Raw genomic sequence first — 12,902 nt, 5'->3', positions numbered from 1 at the left:
AATGACATGCATGATTAATAGAAACTACATACAAATCCAATTAAAAAATCTGTATAATGCCCTTGTCATAGAGTAGAATGAAAAGGAAGACAATTTATAATAGTAGTTACCATAAAACAATACATATTTCAGTAGGTTAAAGCTCAATTATATTATACGAGAGAAGACTTTAATTAAGTCGTCATTTGTTTGCACCTATACATGGAAATCACTGTGAATGTGGCGGCCACAAATACGGTGTGGTGAGGTAAGTTAAATGAGCAACACAGTTAGCATGTGTGGTGGTACAGTCATCTGGTTTTCTGATATAATAAATCATGGTACAGTTTAGAAAAACAAAATAATAACATAAAAGAATAAGTTTCTCTTGATGTCTCAATTTATATTACAGATGCATATTTAGAAAACCCAATGTAGAAGGCAGATACCCCCCAAAAAACAGAATTATGTTCTGGAGGGCCACTCCCTTGTAGTATAGGCTTTCCCTGCTAGGTGAGTGTTCTAGGAACCCATCTGTATCAGTGGACCAGCTGGTGGTGTTGTGAGAGGCTGTGTTTGGCTTCAGTGAATTCATTTGAAGACTCTTTCAATGTGGTTTCCCATTTCATGATGGGTGATTTATGAGCACACCTGCCCACACCTCGCTGAGCATTCAATAGTTTTTGACCAAAAACAACGTGATCCCTGTGCTGCGCCCTCCTTATTCGCCCAATCTTACCCCGAATGACTTTTTTTGTTCCCCCATATGAAAAGAAGTCCTCAAAGGGAAACAGTTTGCCAATGTGGAAGAGGTGGAACAAAAAACAACAGAAGCACTAAAAAGCATCAAAATTGATGAATTCAAAGACTGTTTAAGCAGTGGGGGGAAAAGCCTTGACAGGTGTATTGCATCAAATGGAGAATACTTTGAAGGTGACTGAGGTTTAAACATATGAGAATAAATATACAATTTTTTATACATAAATTCTGTTTTTTTGTTTTCCCCTTGTATGAAACCCATGCAAAAAATCTTTGTGTTTGTATGTGTGGAACAGGCTTAAGCTCTAAAATAATTATACATGGTTTTTGTTTTTACTTCACCGACATGAATATCCAGAGGAGCAGGACAAAGTTATACAGGATGTAGGACAACTTGTGTGTGTATAGGTGGGGGCAGAACCTTGACACTGGAATAGGTCTAGGGTACCTGATTCTACCTATTAAACCTGAATATAACCCCCTATTAATATCACTATAAAATGCACTCCAACCTTTGCACAATATCCTCTGTTGTTCAGCAGCACTGACGGACTGGTACCACCCTCAGTGAAGTCTACTTACATATCTTGCATTTTTCACCTTCTCTGTGATGATAACTCACAAATTTAAATTTCCAGCCCTGACCTCTATTCTGAGCTCCAACTTGTTTTGGCAAATGCTCCCCGAACATCTCTACTGGAATGATTTTCAGATACCTCGAACATTGAATATATATCCAACTCATCATTTCCTGCTGCTGCACTTCTCTCCCGAATAAAACCCACAACCAAACAAGGCAAGATATCCTATTCTGGTATTCTCTGATTCACTTAATGCCACCACAATCCATTTATTTGCTCATCAAAAACCTGGGCATTATCCATAATCATTCTCTCCCTATCATCCCCTTTTCTAATCAACCAATTCTAGTTCTTCAGTCTTTCTCAAATGTATACACTGTTCTCCATCTCCAGTGCTACCATGATAGCAGGTTACAAAGTTACTATAATGATCTCTTGCTTGCTTCCAAACCATCCTCCATGCAGTCGCCAGAGCGATCTTTTAAAACAGGAATCTGATCATGTCACTCCCCTGTTTTAAATCCTTTAAAGGGGTTTTCATCTCTACTAGGATAAAATCTAAAACCCTAGCAGGGCATAGAAGACCCTGCATGATTTGGCTCCTGCCTATGTATCTTTTCTTATTTTGGCCTTACCCACTATTCTTCAATTGCACTGGCTTTCTTTCACTTTGTTTCTTTCAATTTTTTTTTAATTTTTTGAAACTAATATGAACACATAATTTAAAAACCAATCATTGTTAAGTAGATGTGACAAAAAATTTTTCCAGGACCCCTGCCTTCATCTCTATTGATTTACTCCTTTCTTTTGGTAGAGTTCCCCCTTTTCCATAGTTTCCTGAGAAAAGATGCTTGAAGGATAATTTTTTGAGATGTTGCAGGAAAATGGGTCTTATTGTAGTCTCACTGGTTAATTTAAATGGTTGCATAGCCCTAGATTAGAAAATATTTTCTGTCAAGTGTTTGCAGTTTCTGTTGTCTTCTAGTGTCTAGTAGTGCTCTTGAGTTTGTTTTAATCCACTTTTTTTAGTCTGGAAGTTTTTAGGACCTCCTGATGTTTGAAATTTCAAGGTGTGTGTGTGTGTGTGTGTGTGTGTGTGTGAACATTGGCATACTTCTTTTCATTTGTCATTCTGGGAACTCAGTGGGCTTTTTATTCTGGAGACACATGTCCTTTGATTTTGGGAAGCTTTCTCTCATTTATTTATTTGATAATTTCTTCTCTAAAGACTTGTGGTTTTTCTTTCCTTTTTCCCCCACCAGGACTTGCTATTATTCAGACACTCTACCTTCTAGATCCTCTAGTCTTATCTTTTTATTCTATTGTCCATATGTTTGTCTTCTACAAGTGCGTTTTTTTAAACATCTTCAAGGATGACTCTCCCAAACTGTTGAAAGAAGAATAAAGAGAAAATTATAAATACTGCTGATACACTTCATTATTTTAGTTAAAAGTAGCAAATATCAGTAATTAATTGAAAAGGCGCCTTTGCTAAGTAACGAAATACAAATCTGTTCAAACTGCATGCTTTTAAAATGCTTTACTTCCTTTTCACATAACTTCATTGTCCACTGACAAACCTTTTCAAGTACATATTTATAGTAAGCCTAATAAACTTATAAATATTAGTGATTGTTAGTTCTCTTATATGCCAAATTCCCTTGGATTTTACTTGGCCTTTATACACCCAAACTACTCCACCAAAACTAGGGAAAATTTCAGTTATATCATTAATTAATTACCCCATCTGGTTAGAGCCTATAATAACTACCTCACTTTGATTAGATTCAACCATTTATTTACTGGTTTGACTTCTTTTCAAAATAGGCCACAATTCTTACAGACATTAACATAAAATCCTATAAAATTTTAGATATCTGTCATGATTTTTCTCCCTTAAGTTTTTACTGGGAAAAATTTGAAACAAAGAAAAGTTGAGGGTATAATATATTCAACATGAGTATACCCACTACCTAAATGCAACAATAATCAACATTTTGACATATTTAATTTTTTATAGGTATTTATTATGAACTAGTTCAAATATAAAGAAATGTTGAAATACTGTGATCAACACTATTAGTTTAAACACTAAACACTGTTTTTAAATATATATTTTATTGATTATACTATTACAGTTGTCCTAATGTTTTCCCTTTTGTCCCCTTCCACCCAGTACTCTCCTTCCCTCCAGCAGTCCCCCCTTAGTTCATGTCCATGGGTCATGCATATAAGTTCTTTGGCCTCTCCATTTTCTATTCTATTCATAACCTCCCCCGGTCTATTTTGTATGTACCAATTATGCTTTTTTAAAAAAAAAAAGATTTTATTTATTTTTAGAGAGGGAAGGGAGGGGGGAAGAGAGAGAGAGAGAGAGAGAGAAAGAAACATCAATGTGTGGTTCCTGGCCTACAACCCAGGCATGTACCCTGAGTGGGAATCGAACCTGCGACACTTTGGTTCGCAGCCCGAGCTCAATCCACTGAGCTACACCAGCCAGGGCCAATTATGCTTTTTAATCCCTGTACCTTCCCCCCATACTCCCCTTCCCCCTCTCAGCTGAAAACCTTCCAAATGATCTCCATATCTATGAGTCTGTTCCTGTTCTGGTTGTTTGCTTAGTTTTTTTTAGATTCAGTTGTCGATAGTTGTGAATTGGTTGCCATTTTATTTTATTTTTTTATTGTTCTATTATAGTTGTCCCACATTGCCATTTTAATGTTCATAGTTTTTATCTTCTTAGATATAATTACCTTTAAATTTCATCTAATAATGTCTTGGTGATGAGGAACTCCTTTAGTTTTACCTTGTCTGGGGAGCACTTTATCTGCCCTCCAGTTCTAAATGAAAGCTTTGCTGGACAGAGTAATCTTGGATGTTGGTCCTTGGCTTTCATGACTTGGAATGCTTCTTTCCAGCCCCTGCTTGCCTGCAATATTTCTTTTGAGAAATCAGCTGATAGTTTTATGGGAACTCCTTTGTAGGTAACTCTGCTTTTCTCTGGCTACTTTTAAGATTCTCTTTTTACATTTAACCTTTGGCATTTTAATTGTGATGTGTCTTTGTGTGTTCCTCTTTGTGTCCAACTTGTTTGGGACTCTCTGTGCTTCCTGGACTTGTATGTCTATTTCCTTCACCAAATTAGGGAAGTTTTCTCTCACTATTTTTTTCAAATAAGTTTTCAATTTCTTGCTCTTCCTCTTCTGGCACCCTTATGATTCGGATGTTGGTACATTTGGAGGTGTCCCAGAGGTTCCTTACACTCTCCTTGGTTTTTCTAAATTCTTTTTTGTTCTTGTTGTTCTGGTTGAATGCTTATTTCTTCCTTATGTTCCAAACTGTCAATTTGAATCCCAGCTGCATCCTCTCCACTATTGGTTCCCCGTAGATTTTTCTTTATTTTACTTAGTGTAACCTTCATTTCTTTCTGGGTCTTTTTTATATGTTGCCATACTCAATGAGTTCTTTGAGCATACTGATCACCGGCGTTTTGAACTTTGCATCTGGTAGGTTGGTTATCTCCGTTTTGCTTAGTTCTTTTTTGAGGCTTTGTTCTGTTCTTTTATTTGGACCGTATTTCTTTGTCTCCTCAATTTGGCAGCCTCCTTATGTTTGTTTCTGTGTATTAGGTAGAGCTGCTTGACTCCCTGTCTTAGTAGCATGGCCTATAAGAGGCACCTGTAAATTGTGTGGGGTGAAGACTTAGTAATTGTGAAGGTGAGTCAACCTGCTTCACTGCTTTGTCGCTCTGTGTGGGTGGAGGACTCAGAAAGGGGATGGTGCCTCTGCCTGGCTTCTGGAGATTTCCCTGGCATTTTCCCTGTTTCCGGTCACTTCACTTACTCCCTTTATGCAATTGGTGCCATTCCAGTTGCCCTGTTGCTGAATCCCAGTGGGGGTGGGTCTGTGTACGTTCTAAGTCCATGTGGGTCAGAGTCACCTGTAAATCTGGCAGTTTCTTCCACCACCCCAACCCCCACTGGTTTTTACTGCCAGATTTATGGGCATTTATCTTCCTGGCACTGGAGCCCTGGACTGTGCAGTCTGGCCTAGGGCTGGGATCATTTGCTCCCAAGGTATCCCTCCTGATTTTTGTGTACCACATGTAAATGTAGCACCTTCCCTTCTGCTGCTGCCACCTCTCTGCACCACACTGTGTCTCTGCCTCTCTGCCCCTCCTCTCCATCTGCATGAATGTGCTTCTTTAAATCCTTGGTTGGCAGAGTTCCATACAGCTCGATTTTCTGATGGTTCTGGGTGTTTTTTGTTTTGAGAGCTAGTGGTTATTCTTTCTGTGGTTGCATGAGGGCATGAAGCATGTTTACCTATGCCTCCATCTTGACTGGAAGTCCTTAAACACTGTTTTTTTTTTAAATAAATATTTTAGGCTTTGTATGTTTTAAAAAAAAGATTTTATTTATTTATCTTTAGAGAGGGAAGGGAGGGAGATAGAGAGAGAGAGAGAGAAACATCAATGTGCGGTTGCTGGGGGTCATGGCCTGCAACCCAGGCATGTACCCTGGCTGGGAATCAACCCTGTGACACTTTTGTTCGCAGCCTACGCTCAATCCACTGAGCTACGACAGCCAGGCTTAATAGTACATTTTTAAAGATACCAGACCAGTGATCTTATTGGAATATTCTCATGATAGTTTCTGACAGAACAATTTCCAAGTGTATTCTACATTGGAGGATTTCATTGTCTTTATCTTTGAATATACATTTTTTTACTGAATTTTGCTTTGTTATATACTATTTGTAATTTCCAACTGCTCTTTCTTGCTCTTAGATTATTCCTTCTTCTAGCATCCTGTTCTTCTTTCCTGGATACAATATTTCTCTGATGATACTTTAATTTTTTTGAAGTATTTTTATGCCCCTGTATTGTCTCTGTTTCCTGTAATTCTCCACCTCCCACACACACATCCTTGTTCATACATGTTGGAGCTTTTTTGTTCTTTCATGTTAAAGGTTTTCCTCTGGCATCTGGTGATTTTTGCTCATTCATATTTTGAGTGAAGTCCTAAAAGCCGATGGGATTCTCCAAGCATGTGTTTGGAAATTGTCAACTGACGGGATTCAATGCAGGATTTTCCTATGAGGAACCTTAAATGCCAGTATCTGTGGCTCTTTTTCCTGGTATGGTACGTTCTCTCCTGAGAAGCGTCTTACATGTTCTGCTGGGGAGTAGAACAGAGCAGCAGAAGAGGCCTGGGTGTCTGGTTTTCCACTTCAAATTTAATTTTTCTCTTTTCAGTAAGATGACTTGTTACTGAACAGCAAGTGAGGTCCTGCTGTCTGCTGCCACCCTCTAGGCAAAATTCTGAAGATCGAGATTTGGTGAAAAAGGAAAGAAGTCTTTATTTAAAAGCTATACAATTTTGTAGTAACAGCTTTCTACATGCATTAGTCACTTAAGCCCAGCAGCTCAGGCTGAAATCTTCAGCTCTTGAGTTCCAGCTTTAATCACTTTAAGCTTATCAATTAAGGCTAAAATATTTAATCTTGAGTTCCCCTATCATTCCCCTTGCTAGTTTTTAATTGCTTTATTTCTATAAGATTAGTTTACAAACTAAAACAACATAAGATTAAAAAGCTACACAATTTCGAAAGAATGGCAGACCTCTGCCTCAGAGCCCATCCTCTCTAGAACACCCCAAGAAGAATAACCCTGCCATCCTCTGCCAGGCCAGACCAATTCTAGGCTGCACCCAGAGTTCCTTCTCCCATTTAAAATACCTTCCTTTGGCAAATGCAGGCAGCTACAGCACAATCATCCAGACATCCTCGAGGAAGAGCCAGCCAGCCAGCCAGTCTCTGCCTTCCTTCTGTTTAAATCTTCTGGCCCATAATTCCATGTGCACTAGAGGTGTTCAGCTTCTCAGCCAATCCTGTGTTAGACTGTTTACCATTGCTTTGGGCAGTCTCCTTCTATGGCCCCTCTCTATTCCTCTCCAGTGATCTGATCAGATCTCTCTGTTATAAGTTTCACTCCCACTATTCTATGTCTGGTGTCTCCACATCTACAACTCCTTTGGTTTACTTTCCCCACAAGTGACATTTCCTGTTTCCTATGGAGGTAAAGGTAGTAGCCTGATTATATTAGGTGAGGTTGGGGAAGTGCGGATCTGACCACTTACCATATTTTTTGGACTATAAGATGCACCCCCCCAAATTTGGGAGGAATAATGGTTGTTAATGCTGCTTTGAGTTCTGTTTACATTTACATTGATAAAATATTTTGTTATTTATGTTATTAAATATTTTACCACGTTTTTTGCTTCAAAATTTTTTGTCCTATTTTCCTCTAAAACCTAGGTGCATCTTATGGTCTGAAAAATATGATACTGAATAGGGTTTCAAGCAAATCTCCCTAGTTAGCACTATACTTCTTGAATCTTCACTCCTCCAATTTCTCTCTGCACTGACCTGCTTTTGATTCTTGAGCCTATCCAAGGGTCTTTAGTGTGACCTGCCTTGCTTCTCCTTGGTTTCTCCTTCTCCAAGCACTCAGGCTTGATCTTCTTTGTGTCTGCTAAGTTCTTCCCCATTGTCCATCCATTTTCTATTTTCATGTGTTGTGGTTTGGAGTGACTCCTAGTTCAATACAGATAAAGTTTGCCCTTACTGCTGTGGCTCAGTTGGCTGGGCATAGTTCCACAAAGCAAAAGGTCACTGGTTCTATTCCTGGTGAAGGCACATGCCTGGGGCAGGACCAGGGTACTCTCCCTGGTCAGGGGCTCTTATGAAAGGCAACCAGTTGACGTTTCTCTCTTACATTGATGTCTCTCTCCTTCCTTTTCTTTCCCCCTTCCTCTCTCCCTAAAAATAAATAAAATCTAAAAAAATAAATAAATAAAGATGAGATTTGTGTTTCTGGTTTTTCTTTTCCTCTTTGTTATTTTTGAGAGAAGATCTCAGCTATCTTGCATTGGAGAGTATTTTCAATGTTATTTAATTTTGTTCCTCAAATGCTTTGAATTCCTTACTGCCTTTGAGCACTGAGTGTTCCAGCTCTCTGATATCCTTTTTCCCTTCCTCAACTGCCCTCCTGGACAGTTTCAAGTCATCTTTTAGGTCTTAGCTTAAACATCATTCCTAGATGAGTCCTTCCTGACTACCTGGACCAGGTTAGGTCCACTCCCCATGATTTGTTCTCATAGTACCTACCACCACTCTAATTAAGTATCCAAGGTCTGTCTAGGAAAAGCCCAGCCATTGTTCACATAGCAAAAATGGTTTGTGTGACATCAATGTAACCTGGCAGCCAAGGAGAGTGGACTAGAATGCACATTGTGTAAACAATGATGACTTCACTGTACTAGTCAGTGGGGGTGGTAGACACCACTGAGTGAGCATGTGTACTGTGTGGTCATCACATTAAAAATGACTGAATAGAGCAATGAATCTGCATCAAATTTTGCATGAAGCTTGAACATTACTCCGTGGAAGCTGGATGGTTCAGAAGGCTGCATCTATGGGAACTGGTGATTGGCAGCTTCATCACGACAACATGCCCACTCGTGCATTGCAACTCATGCAGAGTTTTTTGGGAAATATCAAATCACCCAGGTGACTCAGCCCCCCTACAGCCCAAATCTGACAGCCTGTGACTTCTAGCTTTTCCTAAAGCTAAGTCACCTCTGAAAAGGAAGAGATTTCAGACTGTCAGTAAGATTCAGGAAAATATGATGGGGCAAAATATGATGGCAATTGGGAGAACTGTGTGAGGTTCCAAGGTACCTACTTTGAAGGGGATTGAGACATCATTGCCCTATGTACACTGTTTCTTGTATCTTCTTCAATAAGTGTCTATATTTTTCATATGTGGCTGGATACATTCTGGACAGAAATATGCCTATTTCCCCTGCTAGACTGTCACCTCCACGAGGGAAGGGACAGTCTATAGTTGACTGATATATACCTAGTGTCTCAAGTGCAATACCTGCCATTCAATAGGGGATTGATACATATTTTTCATTGGTGATCAACATCAATTGCTTACTGTGATTTGTAGCTTAATATGTAGTTGCCACTACCAATAGGTAGTTATTTAGAATTTAACAATTCTAGTTATTATTATTGTCTGGTTATTGTTATAGAAGCACTGTACTCTAATAAGGACTCTTGTTTATGTGCAAATTTATTTTACAATGAACACATTTAAAATTATAATGTACCAACTAAAATTTAGTATGTACTCAGGTTAGCACAGTGTACACATTTTCTACTGCAGTGGTAAATTACAACAGACGGAGTGACCTGAAAACCATGAATGGATTATTTTATAGTTCTGGAGGTCAGAAGTCTAAAATGGGTTAGCGGGTTGCATTCCTCAGTTTCCTTGTCTTTTTTAGCTTCTGGAGGTTGCCTGCATTCCTTGGCTCATAGAGCCTTTCTCACATCACTCTGGCCTTTACTGCCATGGTCGCACCTCCTTCTCTGGCTCTGACCCTCTTACCTTCCTCTTATAGGAACACGTAGGATTAGGTTGGGCCCCGTTAATCCAGGATCATCTCTGCTTCTACAGCCTTAATTTAATCACATCTGCAAAGTCCATTTTGCCACGTAAGGTAAACTATCCACTCGTCTTGGGGGACTGGGATGTGGACACCTTTGGAGGGCCGTCATTTAGCCTACCACACATAGACAGTGCAATGTGAACCACAGGTGAACTAATTGCTGAAACAAATGATACAATCTTCACTCAAATATTTTAAACTTTATATCAGAAAAACCTCCAAATAGATAAAAATAACAATATACAGATCTTGATCATAGAAATGTACACTTGAAACTTACAAGATCCTATTAATCAAAGCTACCCCAATAAGTTTAATTTAAAAAATGCATTATCTGAAAAATGAAACAAACTTCTCCAAACTTTGAAAAAAATAACTCTATTAAGTGAAAAATATCATCTATATGTATTAAAATAATAAGACAAGAAAACTAGCATAAACCCAAGATTGTTAAGTAGACCACATTATCAACTCAGCAGTAGCCTAGGCTTCCATGTGCAAATCCATTATCGTGCTTTCATGAATTCTGAGATTTCCTGGTGTTTTCAGGTAGGCACACCATTTCCTGACAGATCCAGGCAGGCCTAGGAGGAACGGAAAATCACCAGGCTAGAAAACGGCACTGTGGGAAGCTTCCTGCAGACCCTGCCCAGGAAGATAGGGTCTGGGGTCGGCCTATCCGGCATAACAGGATGCAGCTTTAACTTGAGCCTGCACCCAGCAACCAGCTCTAACCAATCAAACTCTAATAGCCTTCGAGGGTTTTTGTGTTTGAAAACCCTGACCTAAGAACAACCGAAGGAGTCTCAACCTCCCTTGATTCGCTCCCCAATCTCCCTCGGTTGGCTCCACTTTCCCTCTTACTCCCTGCTAATGAACCCTGTTCTCCTTAGCTTGCTGCGTCTGTCCAGTTTCTTGAGCGACTCTGACCTAACATTTCCTAAACGTGATTATTCAATAATACTAACAACGACATAAAAAGTATTTTTATTACATATATTTAAAAATAAATTGTAGGTGAAAAATAGATTATAATTAGCATTGATTGTTTTTTCAATAAATACTCTTAACATCCTGCAGAATTGTTTGGGGGAAATTATAATAACCTATTTGGGGATAACCAAATCCAACATTCTTAGTAATTTATTTTAAAAGACCATGGTTTGATATTTTACATTCTCAGTTACCTAGCAATGCCATGTCACAATGGGCTGATAGGTAAAGCTGTCAGCTGGCTCTTTCAGATAAGAACCTCAGCTGGCAACTGCATCTTGACTATCAACTTTGCCCAGTTAGTAACTTAATAATTTTATTCAGGGCTGACCTGGCTCTGATGCATTAGCTGGACAGCATGTCCTTTTCCCAATGGAAAGTTTACTTGAGAAATTAATTTAAGGTCAGAAAGTTGCCTGATGAGTGTCGTTAAAATGTCAGGGTATCCAAGCACCAGAGAGGCCAAGGAACTCCCAACCCGTCATCCCATGGCTCCCTCTCCCTTAATCTGGCCCAAATTACAATAATCAAGATATTGAAGTAGCATGTTCCCTGGAAAACAGGATACATTTGAAAATGATGAGTCAGAATTCTACCTGATGATTTCCCTTGCCTTGGCTTGTATGGCTGAGACAGCTGCTTATTGCCTTTCTCTCAAATTTCTTTTCAATTCTTGTTTCTTCCTGTAAAGCTGAAGTACTTAAAGCTGAAACACATATAGCTTTATTGTATGTACTGTCTGATGCAGTAGTCACTAGCAACATGTAGCTCCTGAGCATCCAAAATGCAGCTAGTCCAAACTGAGATGTAAGTGTAAAATACATACCAGATTTTGAAGACTTACTTTAATGAGAATGTTAGGTATTTCACTAATAATGTTTATATCAATTACCTGTTGAAATGATAACTTTTGGATTTATTTTGGGATATATTTAGTTAAATAAACTATATTATTAAAATTAATTTTACCTTTTTTGTTTTAAATGTACTAGAAAACTTAAAATTACACATGATTCATATATTTTTATTTTTTACTTATTGATTTTAGAGAGAAGGAGGAAGGGGGAGAAACTTTGATTTGTTGTTCCACATATTGATACATTATTGGTTGATTTAAAAAATTGTTTTCTTTCTGTGTATTTTTTAAAACATTTTATTTATTAATTTTTAGAGAGAGAGGAAAGGAAGGAGAAAGAGAGGGAGACAAACATCAATGTGTGGTTGCCCCTCACATGGCCCCATCTGGGGACCTGGCCTGCAACCCAGGGATGTGCCCTGACTGGGAATTGAACCAGCAACCCTTTGGTTTGCAGGCCTGTGCTCAATCTACTTTGCTATACCAGCCAGGGCCTAATGCATTATTGGTTGATTCTTATATGTACCATGACCAGAGGATTGAACCCGCTCTAACAACTGAGCTAAGCCGCCAGAGATATTTATTTCTGTGTGTATGTGTGCATGTGTGTAAATCCTCACCCGAGGCTATGTTTTTATTGATTTGAGAGAGAGGAAGAGAAACACATCAGTGTGAGAGAGAAACATTGATTTGTTGCTTCCCATACATGCCCTGACCAGGGCTAGAACCCAATACCTAGATGTATATACCCTGCTGGAGAATTGAACCCAGAAACTTTTAGTGTCCGGGATGATGTTCCAACCCACTGAGCAACCTGGCCAGGGCATGATTCATATATTTTTATTGCACAGCACTGATCTAAGGCTCCTGAAGGCCTTCCCTGTTACCTTCTTTACTTGTTCTTTATGGTCTCACTTCTCTTATTCACTCCTTTTCTTTCCAGTAACTGCTTAGATTTAGAAGGTAAAATAGAAAATCAAACTCTCAATAAACCTTTAAGTCAAGAGAATTAAGTACACTTGATAGACAATGAAAGTCTTAGTTCAATTCTTAGTTGAAGATCTAAACAACATAGAGAGATGTTTACCTAAGTTGAACAAGGCCTTAGAGATCACCCTGTTCCATCTTCCACCCGAATCCATAACGCTTTTAGATATGGAAGAAAGGTTGCTTGCATTGTTAGAACATCGATATTTGCCTAACACACCCAAT

The sequence above is a fragment of the Phyllostomus hastatus genome, unplaced genomic scaffold (assembly GCF_019186645.2).
Source record: "Phyllostomus hastatus isolate PE091 unplaced genomic scaffold, TTU_PhHast_1.1 phas_contig_40, whole genome shotgun sequence".
Taxonomy (NCBI): domain Eukaryota; kingdom Metazoa; phylum Chordata; class Mammalia; order Chiroptera; family Phyllostomidae; genus Phyllostomus; species Phyllostomus hastatus.
Note: the sequence above shows the minus strand (reverse complement) of the source record.